Below are 16,725 nucleotides of genomic sequence, written 5' to 3' on the forward strand. Positions count from 1 at the left end.
ACACAGCGAGGGGACTCCAACCACAGTCTCCCTCGTTGCCACTAACTGGGCCACACACACCCCACTTGACTGGCATCAGTTGACCTTCCCTTTTGAAAAAGAAAAAGATGCTTGGCATGAAGCACTCTCAAAAATACGCGTGCCTTTCCCGTCCCCTGGATGACCCAGGGGAAGAAAAGTCCTCTGAGAGCCATGACTTGTTCATCTTGGTTCTTTTAGAAACACAGCGAGGGGACTCCAACCACAGTCTCCCTCATTTCCACTAACTGGGCCACACACACCCCACTTGACTGGCATCAGTTGACCTTCCCTTTTGAAAAAGAAAAAGATGCTTGGCATGAAGCACTCTCAAAAATTCGCGTGCCTTTCCCATCCCCTGGCTGACCCAGGGGAAGAAAAGTCCTCTGAGAGCCATGACTTGTTCATCTTGGTTCTTTTAGAAACACAGCGAGGGGACTCCAACCACAGTCTCCCTCGTTGCCACTAATTGGGCCACACACACCCCACTTGACTGGCATCAGTTGACCCCCCCTTTTGAAAAAGAAAAAGATGCTTGGCATGAAGCACTCTCAAAAATACGCGTGCCTTTCCCGTCCCCTGGATGACCCAGGGGAAGAAAAGTCCTCTGAGAGCCATGACTTGTTCATCTTGGTTCTTTTAGAAACACAGCGAGGGCACTCCAACCACAGTCTCCCTCGTTTCCACTAATTGGGCCACACACACCCCACTTGACTGGCATCAGTTGACCTTCCCTTTTGAAAAAGAAAAAGATGCTTGGCATGAAGCACTCTCAAAAATACGCGTGCCTTTCCCATCCCCTGGCTGACCCAGGGGAAGAAAAGTCCTCTGAGAGCCATGACTTGTTCATCTTGGTTCTTTTAGAAACACAGCGAGGGGACTCCAAGCACAGTCTCCCTCATTTCCACTAACTGGGCCACACACACCCCACTTGACTGGCATCAGTTGACCTTCCCTTTTGAAAAAGAAAAAGATGCTTGGCATGAAGCACTCTCAAAAATACGCGTGCCTTTCCCGTCCCCTGGCTGACCCAGGGGAAGAAAAGTCCTCTGAGAGCCATGACTTGTTCATCTTGGTTCTTTTAGAAACACAGCGAGGGGACTCCAACCACAGTCTCCCTCGTTGCCACTAACTGGGCCATACACACCCCACTTGACTGGCATCAGTTGACCCCCCCTTTTGAACAAGAAAAAGATGCTTTGCATGAAGCACTCTCAAAAATACGCGTGCCTTTCCCGTCCCCTGGATGACCCAGGGGAAGAAAAGTCCTCTGAGAGCCATGACTTGTTCATCTTGGTTCTTTTAGAAACACAGCGAGGGGACTCCAACCACAGTCTCCCTCGTTTCCACTAACTGGGCCACACACACCCCACTTAACTGGCATCCGTTGACCTTCCCTTTTGAAAAGGAAAAAGATGCTTGGCATGAAGCACTCTCAAAAATACGCGTGCCTTTCCCATCTCCTGGCTGACCCAGGGGAAGAAAAGTCCTCTGAGAGCCATGACTTGTTCATCTTGGTTCTTTTAGAAACACAGCGAGGGGACTCCAACCACAGTCTCCCTCGTTGCCACTAACTGGGCCACACACACCCCACTTGACTGGCATCAGTTGACCTTCCCTTTTGAAAAAGAAAAAGATGCTTGGCATGAAGCACTCTCAAAAATACGCGTGCCTTTCCCGTCCCCTGGCTGACCCAGGGGAAGAAAATTCCTCTGAGAGCCATGACTTGTTCATCTTGGTTCTTTTAGAAACACAGCGAGGGGACTCCAACCACAGTCTCCCTCGTTGCCACTAATTGGGCCACACAACACCCCACTTGACTGGCATCAGTTGACCCCCCCTTTTGAAAAAGAAAAAGATGCTTGGCATGAAGCACTCTCAAAAATACGCGTGCCTTTCCCGTCCCCTGGATGACCCAGGGGAAGAAAAGTCCTCTGAGAGCCATGACTTGTTCATCTTGGTTCTTTTAGAAACACAGCGAGGGGACTCCAACCACAGTCTCCCTCATTTCCACTAACTGGGCCACACACACCCCACTTGACTGGCATCAGTTGACCTTCCCTTTTGAAAAAGAAAAAGATGCTTGGCATGAAGCACTCTCAAAAATTCGCGTGCCTTTCCCATCCCCTGGCTGACCCAGGGGAAGAAAAGTCCTCTGAGAGCCATGACTTGTTCATCTTGGTTCTTTTAGAAACACAGCGAGGGGACTCCAACCACAGTCTCCCTCGTTGCCACTAATTGGGCCACACACACCCCACTTGACTGGCATCAGTTGACCCCCCCTTTTGAAAAAGAAAAAGATGCTTGGCATGAAGCACTCTCAAAAATACGCGTGCCTTTCCCGTCCCCTGGATGACCCAGGGGAAGAAAAGTCCTCTGAGAGCCATGACTTGTTCATCTTGGTTCTTTTAGAAACACAGCGAGGGCACTCCAACCACAGTCTCCCTCGTTTCCACTAATTGGGCCACACACACCCCACTTGACTGGCATCAGTTGACCTTCCCTTTTGAAAAAGAAAAAGATGCTTGGCATGAAGCACTCTCAAAAATACGCGTGCCTTTCCCATCCCCTGGCTGACCCAGGGGAAGAAAAGTCCTCTGAGAGCCATGACTTGTTCATCTTGGTTCTTTTAGAAACACAGCGAGGGGACTCCAAGCACAGTCTCCCTCATTTCCACTAACTGGGCCACACACACCCCACTTGACTGGCATCAGTTGACCTTCCCTTTTGAAAAAGAAAAAGATGCTTGGCATGAAGCACTCTCAAAAATACGCGTGCCTTTCCCGTCCCCTGGCTGACCCAGGGGAAGAAAAGTCCTCTGAGAGCCATGACTTGTTCATCTTGGTTCTTTTAGAAACACAGCGAGGGGACTCCAACCACAGTCTCCCTCGTTGCCACTAACTGGGCCATACACACCCCACTTGACTGGCATCAGTTGACCCCCCCTTTTGAACAAGAAAAAGATGCTTTGCATGAAGCACTCTCAAAAATACGCGTGCCTTTCCCGTCCCCTGGATGACCCAGGGGAAGAAAAGTCCTCTGAGAGCCATGACTTGTTCATCTTGGTTCTTTTAGAAACACAGCGAGGGGACTCCAACCACAGTCTCCCTCGTTTCCACTAACTGGGCCACACACACCCCACTTAACTGGCATCCGTTGACCTTCCCTTTTGAAAAGGAAAAAGATGCTTGGCATGAAGCACTCTCAAAAATACGCGTGCCTTTCCCATCTCCTGGCTGACCCAGGGGAAGAAAAGTCCTCTGAGAGCCATGACTTGTTCATCTTGGTTCTTTTAGAAACACAGCGAGGGGACTCCAACCACAGTCTCCCTCGTTGCCACTAACTGGGCCACACACACCCCACTTGACTGGCATCAGTTGACCTTCCCTTTTGAAAAAGAAAAAGATGCTTGGCATGAAGCACTCTCAAAAATACGCGTGCCTTTCCCGTCCCCTGGCTGACCCAGGGGAAGAAAATTCCTCTGAGAGCCATGACTTGTTCATCTTGGTTCTTTTAGAAACACAGCGAGGGGACTCCAACCACAGTCTCCCTCGTTGCCACTAATTGGGCCACACAACACCCCACTTGACTGGCATCAGTTGACCCCCCCTTTTGAAAAAGAAAAAGATGCTTGGCATGAAGCACTCTCATAAATACGCGTGCCTTTCCCGTCCCCTGGATGACCCAGGGGAAGAAAAGTCCTCTGAGAGCCATGACTTGTTCATCTTGGTTCTTTTAGAAACACAGCGAGGGGACTCCAACCACAGTCTCCCTCGTTTCCACTAACTGGGCCACACACACCCCACTTGACTGGCATCAGTTGACCTTCCCTTTTGAAAAAGAAAAAGATGCTTGGCATGAAGCACTCTCAAAAATACGCGTGCCTTTCCCGTCCCCTGGCTGACCCAGGGGAAGAAAAGTCCTCTGAGAGCCATGACTTGTTCATCTTGGTTCTTTTAGAAACACAGCGAGGGGACTCCAACCACAGTCTCCCTCGCTGCCACTAACTGGGCCACACACACCCCACTTGACTGGCATCAGTTGACCTTCCCTTTTGAAAAAGAAAAAGATGCTTGGCATGAAGCACTCTCAAAAATACGCGTGCCTTTCCCGTCCCCTGGCTGACCCAGGGGAAGAAAAGTCCTCTGAGAGCCATGACTTGTTCATCTTGGTTCTTTTAGAAACACAGCGAGGGGACTTCAACCACAGTCTCCCTCGTTGCCACTAACTGGGCCACACCCCCCCCACTTGACTGCCATCAGTTGACCCCCCCTTTTGAAAAAGAAAAAGATGCTTGGCATGAAGCACTCTCAAAAATACGCGTGCCTTTCCCGTCCCCTGGATGACCCAGGGTAAGAAAAGTCCTCTGAGAGCCATGACTTGTTCATCTTGGTTCTTTTAGAAACACAGCAAGGGAACTCCAACCACAGTCTCCCTCGTTGCCACTAATTGGGCCACACACACCCCACTTGACTGGCATCAGTTGACCCCCCCTTTTGAAAAAGATGCTTGGCATGAAGCACTCTCAAAAATACGCGTGCCTTTCCCGTCCCCTGGATGACCCAGGGGAAGAAAAGTCCTCTGAGAGCCATGACTTGTTCATCTTGGTTCTTTTAGAAACACAGCGAGGGCACTCCAACCACAGTCTCCCTCGTTTCCACTAACTGGGCCACACACACCCCACTTGACTGTCATCAGTTGACCTTCCCTTTTGAAAAAGAAAAAGATGCTTGGCATGAAGCACTCTCAAAAATACGCGTGCCTTTCCCGTCCCCTGGCTGACCCAGGGGAAGAAAAGTCCTCTGAGAGCCATGACTTGTTCATCTTGGTTCTTTTAGAAACACAGCGAGGGGACTCCAACCACAGTCTCCCTCATTGCCACTAACTGGGCCACACACACCCCACTTGACTGGCATCAGTTGACCTTCCCTTTTGAAAAAGAAAAAGATGCTTGGCATGAAGCACTCTCAAAAATACGCGTGCCTTTCCCGTCCCCTGGCTGACCCAGGGGAAGAAAAGTCCTCTGAGAGCCATGACTTGTTCATCTTGGTTCTTTAAGAAACACAGCGAGGGGACTCCAACTACAGTCTCCCTCATTTCCACTAACTGGGCCACACACACCCCACTTGACTGGCATCAGTTGACCCCCCCTTTTGAAAAAGAAAGAGATGCTTGGCATGAAGCACTCTCAAAAATACGCGTGCCTTTCCCGTCCCCTGGCTGACCCAGGGGAAGAAAAGTCCTCTGAGAGCCATGACTTGTTCATCTTGGTTCTTTTAGAAACACAGCGAGGGGACTCCAACCACAGTCTCCCCCGTTGCCACTAACTGGGCCATACACACCCCACTTGACTGGCATCAGTTGACCCCCCCTTTTGAAAAAGAAAAAGATGCTTTGCATGAAGCACTCTCAAAAATACGCGTGCCTTTCCCGTCCCCTGGATGACCCAGGGGAAGAAAAGTCCTCTGAGAGCCATGACTTGTTCATCTTGGTTCTTTTAGAAACACAGCGAGGGGACTCCAACCACAGTCTCCCTCGTTTCCACTAACTGGGCCACACACACCCCACTTGACTGGCATCCGTTGACCTTCCCTTTTGAAAAAGAAAAAGATGCTTGGCATGAAGCACTCTCAAAAATACGCGTGCCTTTCCCGTCTCCTGGCTGACCCAGGGGAAGAAAAGTCCTCTGAGAGCCATGACTTGTTCATCTTGGTTCTTTTAGAAACACAGCGAGGGGACTCCAACCACAGTCTCCCTCGTTGCCACTAACTGGGCCACACACACCCCACTTGACTGGCATCAGTTGACCTTCCCTTTTGAAAAAGAAAAACATGCTTGGCATGAAGCACTCTCAAAAATACGCGTGCCTTTCCCGTCCCCTGGCTGACCCAGGGGAAGAAAAGTCCTCTGAGAGCCATGACTTGTTCATCTTGGTTCTTTTAGAAACACAGCGAGGGGACTCCAACCACAGTCTCCCTCGTTGCCACTAATTGGGCCACACACACCCCACTTGACTGGCATCAGTTGATCCCCCCTTTTGAAAAAGAAAAAGATGCTTGGCATGAAGCACTCTCAAAAATACGCGTGCCTTTCCCGTCCCCTGGATGACCCAGGGGAAGAAAAGTCCTCTGAGAGCCATGACTTGTTCATCTTGGTTCTTTTAGAAACACAGCGAGGGGACTCCAACCACAGTCTCCCTCGTTTCCACTAACTGGGCCACACACACCCCACTTGACTGGCATCAGTTGACCTTCCCTTTTGAAAAAGAAAAAGATGCTTGGCATGAAGCACTCTCAAAAATACGCGTGCCTTTCCCGTCCCCTGGCTGACCCAGGGGAAGAAAAGTCCTCTGAGAGCCATGACTTGTTCATCTTGGTTCTTTTAGAAACACAGTGAGGGGACTCCAACCACAGTCTCCCTCGTTGCCACTAACTGGGCCACACACACCCCACTTGACTGGCATCAGTTGACCTTCCCTTTTGAAAAAGAAAAAGATGCTTGGCATGAAGCACTCTCAAAAATACGCGTGCCTTTCCCGTCCCCTGGCTGACCCAGGGGAAGAAAAGTCCTCTGAGAGCCATGACTTGTTCATCTTGGTTCTTTTAGAAACACAGCGAGGGGACTCCAACCACAGTCTCCCTCGTTGCCACTAATTGGGCCACACACACCCCACTTGACTGGCATCAGTTGACCCCCCCTTTTGAAAAAGAAAAAGATGCTTGGCATGAAGCACTCTCAAAAATACGCGTGCCTTTCCCGTCCCCTGGCTGACCCAAGGGAAGAAAAGTCGTCTGAGAGCCATGACTTGTTCATCTTGGTTCTTTTAGAAACACAGCGAGGGGACTTCAACCACAGTCTCCCTCGTTTCCACTAACTGGGCCACACACACCCCACTTGACTGGCATCAGTTGACCTTCCCTTTTGAAAAAGAAAAAGATGCTTGGCATGAAGCACTCTCAAAAATACGCGTGCCTTTCTCGTCCCCTGGCTGACCCAGGGGAAGAAAAGTCCTCTGAGAGCCATGACTTGTTCATCTTGGTTCTTTTAGAAACACAGCGAGGGGACTTCAACCACAGTCTCCCTCGTTGCCACTAACTGGGCCACACACACCCCACTTGACTGCCATCAGTTGACCCCCCCTTTTGAAAAAGAAAAAGATGGTTGGCATGAAGCACTCTCAAAAATACGCGTGCCTTTCCCGTCCCCTGGATGACCCAGGGGAAGAAAAGTCCTCTGAGAGATATGACTTGTTCATCTTGGTTCTTTTAGAAACACAGCGAGGGCACTCCAACCACAGTCTCCCTCGTTTCCACTAACTGGGCCACACACACCCCACTTGACTGGCATCAGTTGACCTTCCCTTTTGAAAAAGAAAAAGATGCTTGGCATGAAGCACTCTCAAAAATACGCGTGCCTTTCCCGTCCCCTGGCTGACCCAGGGGAAGAAAAGTCCTCTGAGAGCCATGACTTGTTCATCTTGGTTCTTTTAGAAACACAGCGAGGGGACTCCAACCACAGTCTCCCTCGTTGCCACTAACTGGGCCACACACACCCCACTTGATTGGCATCAGTTGACCTTCCCTTTTGAAAAAGAAAAAGATGCTTGGCATGAAGCACTCTCAAAAATACGCGTGCCTTTCCCGTCCCCTGGCTGACCCAGGGGAAGAAAAGTCCTCTGAGAGCCATGACTTGTTCATCTTGGTTCTTTTAGAAACACAGCAAGGGGACTCCAACCACAGTCTCCCTCGTTGCCACTAATTGGGCCACACACACCCCACTTGACTGGCATCAGTTGACCCCCCCTTTTGAAAAAGAAAAAGATGCTTGGCATGAAGCACTCTCAAAAATACGCGTGCCTTTCCCGTCCCCTGGCTGACCCAGGGGAAGAAAAGTCCTCTGAGAGCCATGACTTGTTCATCTTGGTTCTTTTAGAAACACAGCGAGGGGACTCCAACCACAGTCTCCCTCGTTGCCACTAACTGGGCCACACACACCCCACTTGACTGGCATCAGTTGACCTTCCCTTTTGAAAAAGAAAAAGATGCTTGGCATGAAGCACTCTCAAAAATACGCGTGCCTTTCCCGTCCCCTGGCTGACCCAGGGGAAGAAAAGTCCTCTGAGAGCCATGACTTGTTCATCTTGGTTCTTTTAGAAACACAGCGAGGGGACTCCAACCACAGTCTCCCTCGTTGCCACTAATTGGGCCACACACACCCCACTTGACTGGCATCAGTTGACCCCCCCTTTTGAAAAAGAAAAAGATGCTTGGCATGAAGCACTCTCAAAAATACGCGTGCCTTTCCCGTCCCCTGGCTGACCCAAGGGAAGAAAAGTCCTCTGAGAGCCATGACTTGTTCATCTTGGTTCTTTTAGAAACACAGCGAGGGGACTTCAACCACAGTCTCCCTCGTTTCCACTAACTGGGCCACACACACCCCACTTGACTGGCATCAGTTGACCTTCCCTTTTGAAAAAGAAAAAGATGCTTGGCATGAAGCACTCTCAAAAATACGCGTGCCTTTCTCGTCCCCTGGCTGACCCAGGGGAAGAAAAGTCCTCTGAGAGCCATGACTTGTTCATCTTGGTTCTTTTAGAAACACAGCGAGGGGACTTCAACCACAGTCTCCCTCGTTGCCACTAACTGGGCCACACACACCCCACTTGACTGCCATCAGTTGACCCCCCCTTTTGAAAAAGAAAAAGATGGTTGGCATGAAGCACTCTCAAAAATACGCGTGCCTTTCCCGTCCCCTGGATGACCCAGGGGAAGAAAAGTCCTCTGAGAGATATGACTTGTTCATCTTGGTTCTTTTAGAAACACAGCGAGGGCACTCCAACCACAGTCTCCCTCGTTTCCACTAACTGGGCCACACACACCCCACTTGACTGGCATCAGTTGACCCCCCCTTTTGAAAAAGAAAAAGATGCTTGGCATGAAGCACTCTCAAAAATACGCGTGCCTTTCCCGTCCCCTGGCTGACCCAGGGGAAGAAAAGTCCTCTGAGAGCCATGACTTGTTCATCTTGGTTCTTTTAGAAACACAGCGAGGGGACTCCAACCACAGTCTCCCTCGTTGCCACTAACTGGGCCACACACACCCCACTTGACTGGCATCAGTTGACCTTCCCTTTTGAAAAAGAAAAAGATGCTTGGCATGAAGCACTCTCAAAAATACGCGTGCCTTTCCCGTCCCCTGGCTGACCCAGGGGAAGAAAAGTCCTCTGAGAGCCATGACTTGTTCATCTTGGTTCTTTTAGAAACACAGCAAGGGGACTCCAACCACAGTCTCCCTCGTTGCCACTAATTGGGCCACACACACCCCACTTGACTGGCATCAGTTGACGCCCCCTTTTGAAAAAGAAAAAGATGCTTGGCATGAAGCACTCTCAAAAATACGCGTGCCTTTCCCGTCCCCTGGCTGACCCAGGGGAAGAAAAGTCCTCTGAGAGCCATGACTTGTTCATCTTGGTTCTTTTAGAAACACAGCGAGGGGACTCCAACCACAGTCTCCCTCGTTGCCACTAACTGGGCCACACACACCCCACTTGACTGGCATCAGTTGACCTTCCCTTTTGAAAAAGAAAAAGATGCTTGGCATGAAGCACTCTCAAAAATACGCGTGCCTTTCCCGTCCCCTGACTGACCCAGGGGAAGAAAAGTCCTCTGAGAGCCATGACTTGTTCATCTTGGTTCTTTTAGAAACACAGCAAGGGGACTCCAACCACAGTCTCCCTCGTTGCCACTAATTGGGCCACACACACCCCACTTGACTGGCATCAGTTGACCCCCCCTTTTCAAAAAGAAAAAGATGCTTGGCATGAAGCACTCTCAAAAATACGCGTGCCTTTCCCGTCCCCTGGCTGACCCAGGGAAAGAAAAGTCCTCTGAGAGCCATGACTTGTTCATCTTGGTTCTTTTAGAAACACAGCGAGGGGACTCCAACCACAGTCTCCCTCGTTGCCACTAACTGGGCCACACACACCCCACTTGACTGGCATCAGTTGACCTTCCCTGTTGAAAAAGAAAAAGATGCTTGGCATGAAGCACTCTCAAAAATACGCGTGCCTTTCCCATCCCCTGGCTGACCCAGGGGAAGAAAAGTCCTCTGAGAGCCATGACTTGTTCATCTTGGTTCTTTTAGAAACACAGCGAGGGGACTCCAACCACAGTCTCCCTCGTTGCCACTAACTGGGCCACACACACCCCACTTGACTGGCATCAGTTGACCTTCCCTTTTGAAAAAGAAAAAGATGCTTGGCATGAAGCACTCTCAAAAATACGCGTGCCTTTCCCATCCCCTGGCTGACCCAGGGGAAGAAAAGTCCTCTGAGAGCCATGACTTGTTCATCTTGGTTCTTTTAGAAACACAGCGAGGGGACTCCAACCACAGTCTCCCTCGTTGCCACTATTTGGGCCACACACACCCCACTTGACTGGCATCAGTTGACCCCCCCTTTTGAAAAAGAAAAAGATGCTTGGCATGAAGCACTCTCAAAAATACGCGTGCCTTTCCCGTCCCCTGGATGACCCAGGGGAAGAAAAGTCCTCTGAGAGCCATGACTTGTTCATCTTGGTTCTTTTAGAAACACAGCGAGGGCACTCCAACCACAGTCTCCCTCGTTGCCACTAACTGGGCCACACACACCCCACTTGACTGGCATCAGTTGACCTTCCCTTTTGAAAAAGAAAAAGATGCTTGGCATGAAGCACTCTCAAAAATACGCGTGCCTTTCCCGTCCCCTGGATGACCCAGGGGAAGAAAAGTCCTCTGAGAGCCATGACTTGTTCATCTTGGTTCTTTTAGAAACACAGCAAGGGGACTCCAATCACAGTCTCCCTCGTTGCCACTAATTGGGCCACACACACCCCACTTGACTGGCATCAGTTGACCCCCCCTTTTGAAAAAGAAAAAGATGCTTGGCATGAAGCACTCTCAAAAATACGCGTGCCTTTCCCGTCCCCTGGCTGACCCAGGGGAAGAAAAGTCCTCTGAGAGCCATGACTTGTTCATCTTGGTTCTTTTAGAAACACAGCGAGGGGACTCCAACCACAGTCTCCCTCGTTGCCACTAACTGGGCCACACACACCCCACTTGACTGGCATCAGTTGACCTTCCCTTTTGAAAAAGAAAAAGATGCTTGGCATGAAGCACTCTCAAAAATACGCGTGCCTTTCCCGTCCCCTGGATGACCCAGGGGAAGAAAAGTCCTCTGAGAGCCATGACTTGTTCATCTTGGTTCTTTTAGAAACACAGCGAGGGGACTCCAACCACAGTCTCCCTCATTTCCACTAACTGGGCCACACACACCCCACTTGACTGGCATCAGTTGACCTTCCCTTTTGAAAAAGAAAAAGATGCTTGGCATGAAGCACTCTCAAAAATTCGCGTGCCTTTCCCATCCCCTGGCTGACCCAGGGGAAGAAAAGTCCTCTGAGAGCCATGACTTGTTCATCTTGGTTCTTTTAGAAACACAGCGAGGGGACTCCAACCACAGTCTCCCTCGTTGCCACTAATTGGGCCACACACACCCCACTTGACTGGCATCAGTTGACCCCCCCTTTTGAAAAAGAAAAAGATGCTTGGCATGAAGCACTCTCAAAAATACGCGTGCCTTTCCCGTCCCCTGGATGACCCAGGGGAAGAAAAGTCCTCTGAGAGCCATGACTTGTTCATCTTGGTTCTTTTAGAAACACAGCGAGGGCACTCCAACCACAGTCTCCCTCGTTTCCACTAATTGGGCCACACACACCCCACTTGACTGGCATCAGTTGACCTTCCCTTTTGAAAAAGAAAAAGATGCTTGGCATGAAGCACTCTCAAAAATACGCGTGCCTTTCCCGTCCCCTGGCTGACCCAGGGGAAGAAAAGTCCTCTGAGAGCCATGACTTGTTCATCTTGGTTCTTTTAGAAACACAGCGAGGGGACTCCAAGCACAGTCTCCCTCATTTCCACTAACTGGGCCACACACACCCCACTTGACTGGCATCAGTTGACCTTCCCTTTTGAAAAAGAAAAAGATGCTTGGCATGAAGCACTCTCAAAAATACGCGTGCCTTTCCCGTCCCCTGGCTGACCCAGGGGAAGAAAAGTCCTCTGAGAGCCATGACTTGTTCATCTTGGTTCTTTTAGAAACACAGCGAGGGGACTCCAACCACAGTCTCCCTCGTTGCCACTAATTGGGCCACACACACCCCACTTGACTGGCATCAGTTGACCCCCCTTTTGAAAAAGAAAAAGATGCTTGGCATGAAGCACTCTCAAAAATACGCGTGCCTTTCCCGTCCCCTGGATGACCCAGGGGAAGAAAAGTCCTCTGAGAGCCATGACTTGTTCATCTTGGTTCTTTTAGAAACACAGCGAGGGCACTCCAACCACAGTCTCCCTCGTTTCCACTAATTGGGCCACACACACCCCACTTGACTGGCATCAGTTGACCTTCCCTTTTGAAAAAGAAAAAGATGCTTGGCATGAAGCACTCTCAAAAATACGCGTGCCTTTCCCGTCCCCTGGCTGACCCAGGGGAAGAAAAGTCCTCTGAGAGCCATGACTTGTTCATCTTGGTTCTTTTAGAAACACAGCGAGGGGACTCCAAGCACAGTCTCCCTCATTTCCACTAACTGGGCCACACACACCCCACTTGACTGGCATCAGTTGACCTTCCCTTTTGAAAAAGAAAAAGATGCTTGGCATGAAGCACTCTCAAAAATACGCGTGCCTTTCCCGTCCCCTGGATGACCCAGGGGAAGAAAAGTCCTCTGAGAGCCATGACTTGTTCATCTTGGTTCTTTTAGAAACACAGCGAGGGGACTCCAACCACAGTCTCCCTCGTTTCCACTAACTGGGCCACACACACCCCACTTGACTGGCATCAGTTGACCTTCCCTTTTGAAAAAGAAAAAGATGCTTGGCATGAAGCACTCTCAAAAATACGCGTGCCTTTCCCGTCCCCTGGCTGACCCAGGGGAAGAAAAGTCCTCTGAGAGCCATGACTTGTTCATCTTGGTTCTTTTAGAAACACAGCGAGGGGACTCCAACCACAGTCTCCCTCGTTGCCACTAACTGGGCCACACACACCCCACTTGACTGGCATCAGTTGACCTTCCCTTTTGAAAAAGAAAAAGATGCTTGGCATGAAGCACTCTCAAAAATACGCGTGCCTTTCCCGTCCCCTGGCTGACCCAGGGGAAGAAAAGTCCTCTGAGAGCCATGACTTGTTCATCTTGGTTCTTTTAGAAACACAGCGAGGGGACTCCAACCACAGTCTCCCTCGTTGCCACTAATTGGGCCACACACACCCCACTTGACTGGCATCAGTTGACCCCCCCTTTTGAAAAAGAAAAAGATGCTTGGCATGAAGCACTCTCAAAAATACGCGTGCCTTTCCCGTCCCCTGGCTGACCCAAGGGAAGAAAAGTCCTCTGAGAGCCATGACTTGTTCATCTTGGTTCTTTTAGAAACACAGCGAGGGGACTTCAACCACAGTCTCCCTCGTTTCCACTAACTGGGCCACACACACCCCACTTGACTGGCATCAGTTGACCTTCCCTTTTGAAAAAGAAAAAGATGCTTGGCATGAAGCACTCTCAAAAATACGCGTGCCTTTCTCGTCCCCTGGCTGACCCAGGGGAAGAAAAGTCCTCTGAGAGCCATGACTTGTTCATCTTGGTTCTTTTAGAAACACAGCGAGGGGACTTCAACCACAGTCTCCCTCGTTGCCACTAACTGGGCCACACACACCCCACTTGACTGCCATCAGTTGACCCCCCCTTTTGAAAAAGAAAAAGATGGTTGGCATGAAGCACTCTCAAAAATACGCGTGCCTTTCCCGTCCCCTGGATGACCCAGGGGAAGAAAAGTCCTCTGAGAGATATGACTTGTTCATCTTGGTTCTTTTAGAAACACAGCGAGGGCACTCCAACCACAGTCTCCCTCGTTTCCACTAACTGGGCCACACACACCCCACTTGACTGGCATCAGTTGACCTTCCCTTTTGAAAAAGAAAAAGATGCTTGGCATGAAGCACTCTCAAAAATACGCGTGCCTTTCCCGTCCCCTGGCTGACCCAGGGGAAGAAAAGTCCTCTGAGAGCCATGACTTGTTCATCTTGGTTCTTTTAGAAACACAGCGAGGGGACTCCAACCACAGTCTCCCTCGTTGCCACTAACTGGGCCACACACACCCCACTTGACTGGCATCAGTTGACCTTCCCTTTTGAAAAAGAAAAAGATGCTTGGCATGAAGCACTCTCAAAAATACGCGTGCCTTTCCCGTCCCCTGGCTGACCCAGGGGAAGAAAAGTCCTCTGAGAGCCATGACTTGTTCATCTTGGTTCTTTTAGAAACACAGCAAGGGGACTCCAACCACAGTCTCCCTCGTTGCCACTAATTGGGCCACACACACCCCACTTGACTGGCATCAGTTGACCCCCCCTTTTGAAAAAGAAAAAGATGCTTGGCATGAAGCACTCTCAAAAATACGCGTGCCTTTCCCGTCCCCTGGCTGACCCAGGGGAAGAAAAGTCCTCTGAGAGCCATGACTTGTTCATCTTGGTTCTTTTAGAAACACAGCGAGGGGACTCCAACCACAGTCTCCCTCGTTGCCACTAACTGGGCCACACACACCCCACTTGACTGGCATCAGTTGACCTTCCCTTTTGAAAAAGAAAAAGATGCTTGGCATGAAGCACTCTCAAAAATACGCGTGCCTTTCCCGTCCCCTGACTGACCCAGGGGAAGAAAAGTCCTCTGAGAGCCATGACTTGTTCATCTTGGTTCTTTTAGAAACACAGCAAGGGGACTCCAACCACAGTCTCCCTCGTTGCCACTAATTGGGCCACACACACCCCACTTGACTGGCATCAGTTGACCCCCCCCCTTTTCAAAAAGAAAAAGATGCTTGGCATGAAGCACTCTCAAAAATACGCGTGCCTTTCCCGTCCCCTGGCTGACCCAGGGGAAGAAAAGTCCTCTGAGAGCCATGACTTGTTCATCTTGGTTCTTTTAGAAACACAGCGGGGGGACTCCAACCACAGTCTCCCTCGTTGCCACTAACTGGGCCACACACACCCCACTTGACTGGCATCAGTTGACCTTCCCTGTTGAAAAAGAAAAAGATGCTTGGCATGAAGCACTCTCAAAAATACGCGTGCCTTTCCCATCCCCTGGCTGACCCAGGGGAAGAAAAGTCCTCTGAGAGCCATGACTTGTTCATCTTGGTTCTTTTAGAAACACAGCGAGGGGACTCCAACCACAGTCTCCCTCGTTGCCACTAACTGGGCCACACACACCCCACTTGACTGGCATCAGTTGACCTTCCCTTTTGAAAAAGAAAAAGATGCTTGGCATGAAGCACTCTCAAAAATACGCGTGCCTTTCCCATCCCCTGGCTGACCCAGGGGAAGAAAAGTCCTCTGAGAGCCATGACTTGTTCATCTTGGTTCTTTTAGAAACACAGCGAGGGGACTCCAACCACAGTCTCCCTCGTTGCCACTAATTGGGCCACACACACCCCACTTGACTGGCATCAGTTGACCCCCCCTTTTGAAAAAGAAAAAGATGCTTGGCATGAAGCACTCTCAAAAATACGCGTGCCTTTCCCGTCCCCTGGCTGACCCAGGGGAAGAAAAGTCCTCTGAGAGCCATGACTTGTTCATCTTGGTTCTTTTAGAAACACAGCGAGGGGACTCCAACCACAGTCTCCCTCGTTGCCACTAACTGGGCCACACACACCCCACTTGACTGGCATCAGTTGACCTTCCCTTTTGAAAAAGAAAAAGATGCTTGGCATGAAGCACTCTCAAAAATACGCGTGCCTTTCCCGTCCCCTGGATGACCCAGGGGAAGAAAAGTCCTCTGAGAGCCATGACTTGTTCATCTTGGTTCTTTTAGAAACACAGCGAGGGGACTCCAACCACAGTCTCCCTCATTTCCACTAACTGGGCCACACACACCCCACTTGACTGGCATCAGTTGACCTTCCCTTTTGAAAAAGAAAAAGATGCTTGGCATGAAGCACTCTCAAAAATTTGCGTGCCTTTCCCATCCCCTGGCTGACCCAGGGGAAGAAAAGTCCTCTGAGAGCCATGACTTGTTCATCTTGGTTCTTTTAGAAACACAGCGAGGGGACTCCAACCACAGTCTCCCTCGTTGCCACTAATTGGGCCACACACACCCCACTTGACTGGCATCAGTTGACCCCCCCTTTTGAAAAAGAAAAAGATGCTTGGCATGAAGCACTCTCAAAAATACGCGTGCCTTTCCCGTCCCCTGGATGACCCAGGGGAAGAAAAGTCCTCTGAGAGCCATGACTTGTTCATCTTGGTTCTTTTAGAAACACAGCGAGGGGACTCCAACCACAGTCTCCCTCGTTGCCACTAATTGGGCCACACACACCCCACTTGACTGGCATCAGTTGACCCCCCCTTTTGAAAAAGAAAAAGATGCTTGGCATGAAGCACTCTCAAAAATACGCGTGCCTTTCCCGTCCCCTGGATGACCCAGGGGAAGAAAAGTCCTCTGAGAGCCATGACTTGTTCATCTTGGTTCTTTTAGAAACACAGCGAGGGCACTCCAACCACAGTCTCCCTCGTTTCCACTAATTGGGCCACACACACCCCACTTGACTGGCATCAGTTGACCTTCCCTTTTGAAAAAGAAAAAGATGCTTGGCATGAAGCACTCTCAAAAATACGCGTGCCTTTCCCGTC

This window comes from Anomaloglossus baeobatrachus, chromosome 2 (genome assembly GCF_048569485.1).
Source record: "Anomaloglossus baeobatrachus isolate aAnoBae1 chromosome 2, aAnoBae1.hap1, whole genome shotgun sequence".
In the NCBI taxonomy this organism is placed as follows: Eukaryota; Metazoa; Chordata; class Amphibia; order Anura; family Aromobatidae; genus Anomaloglossus; species Anomaloglossus baeobatrachus.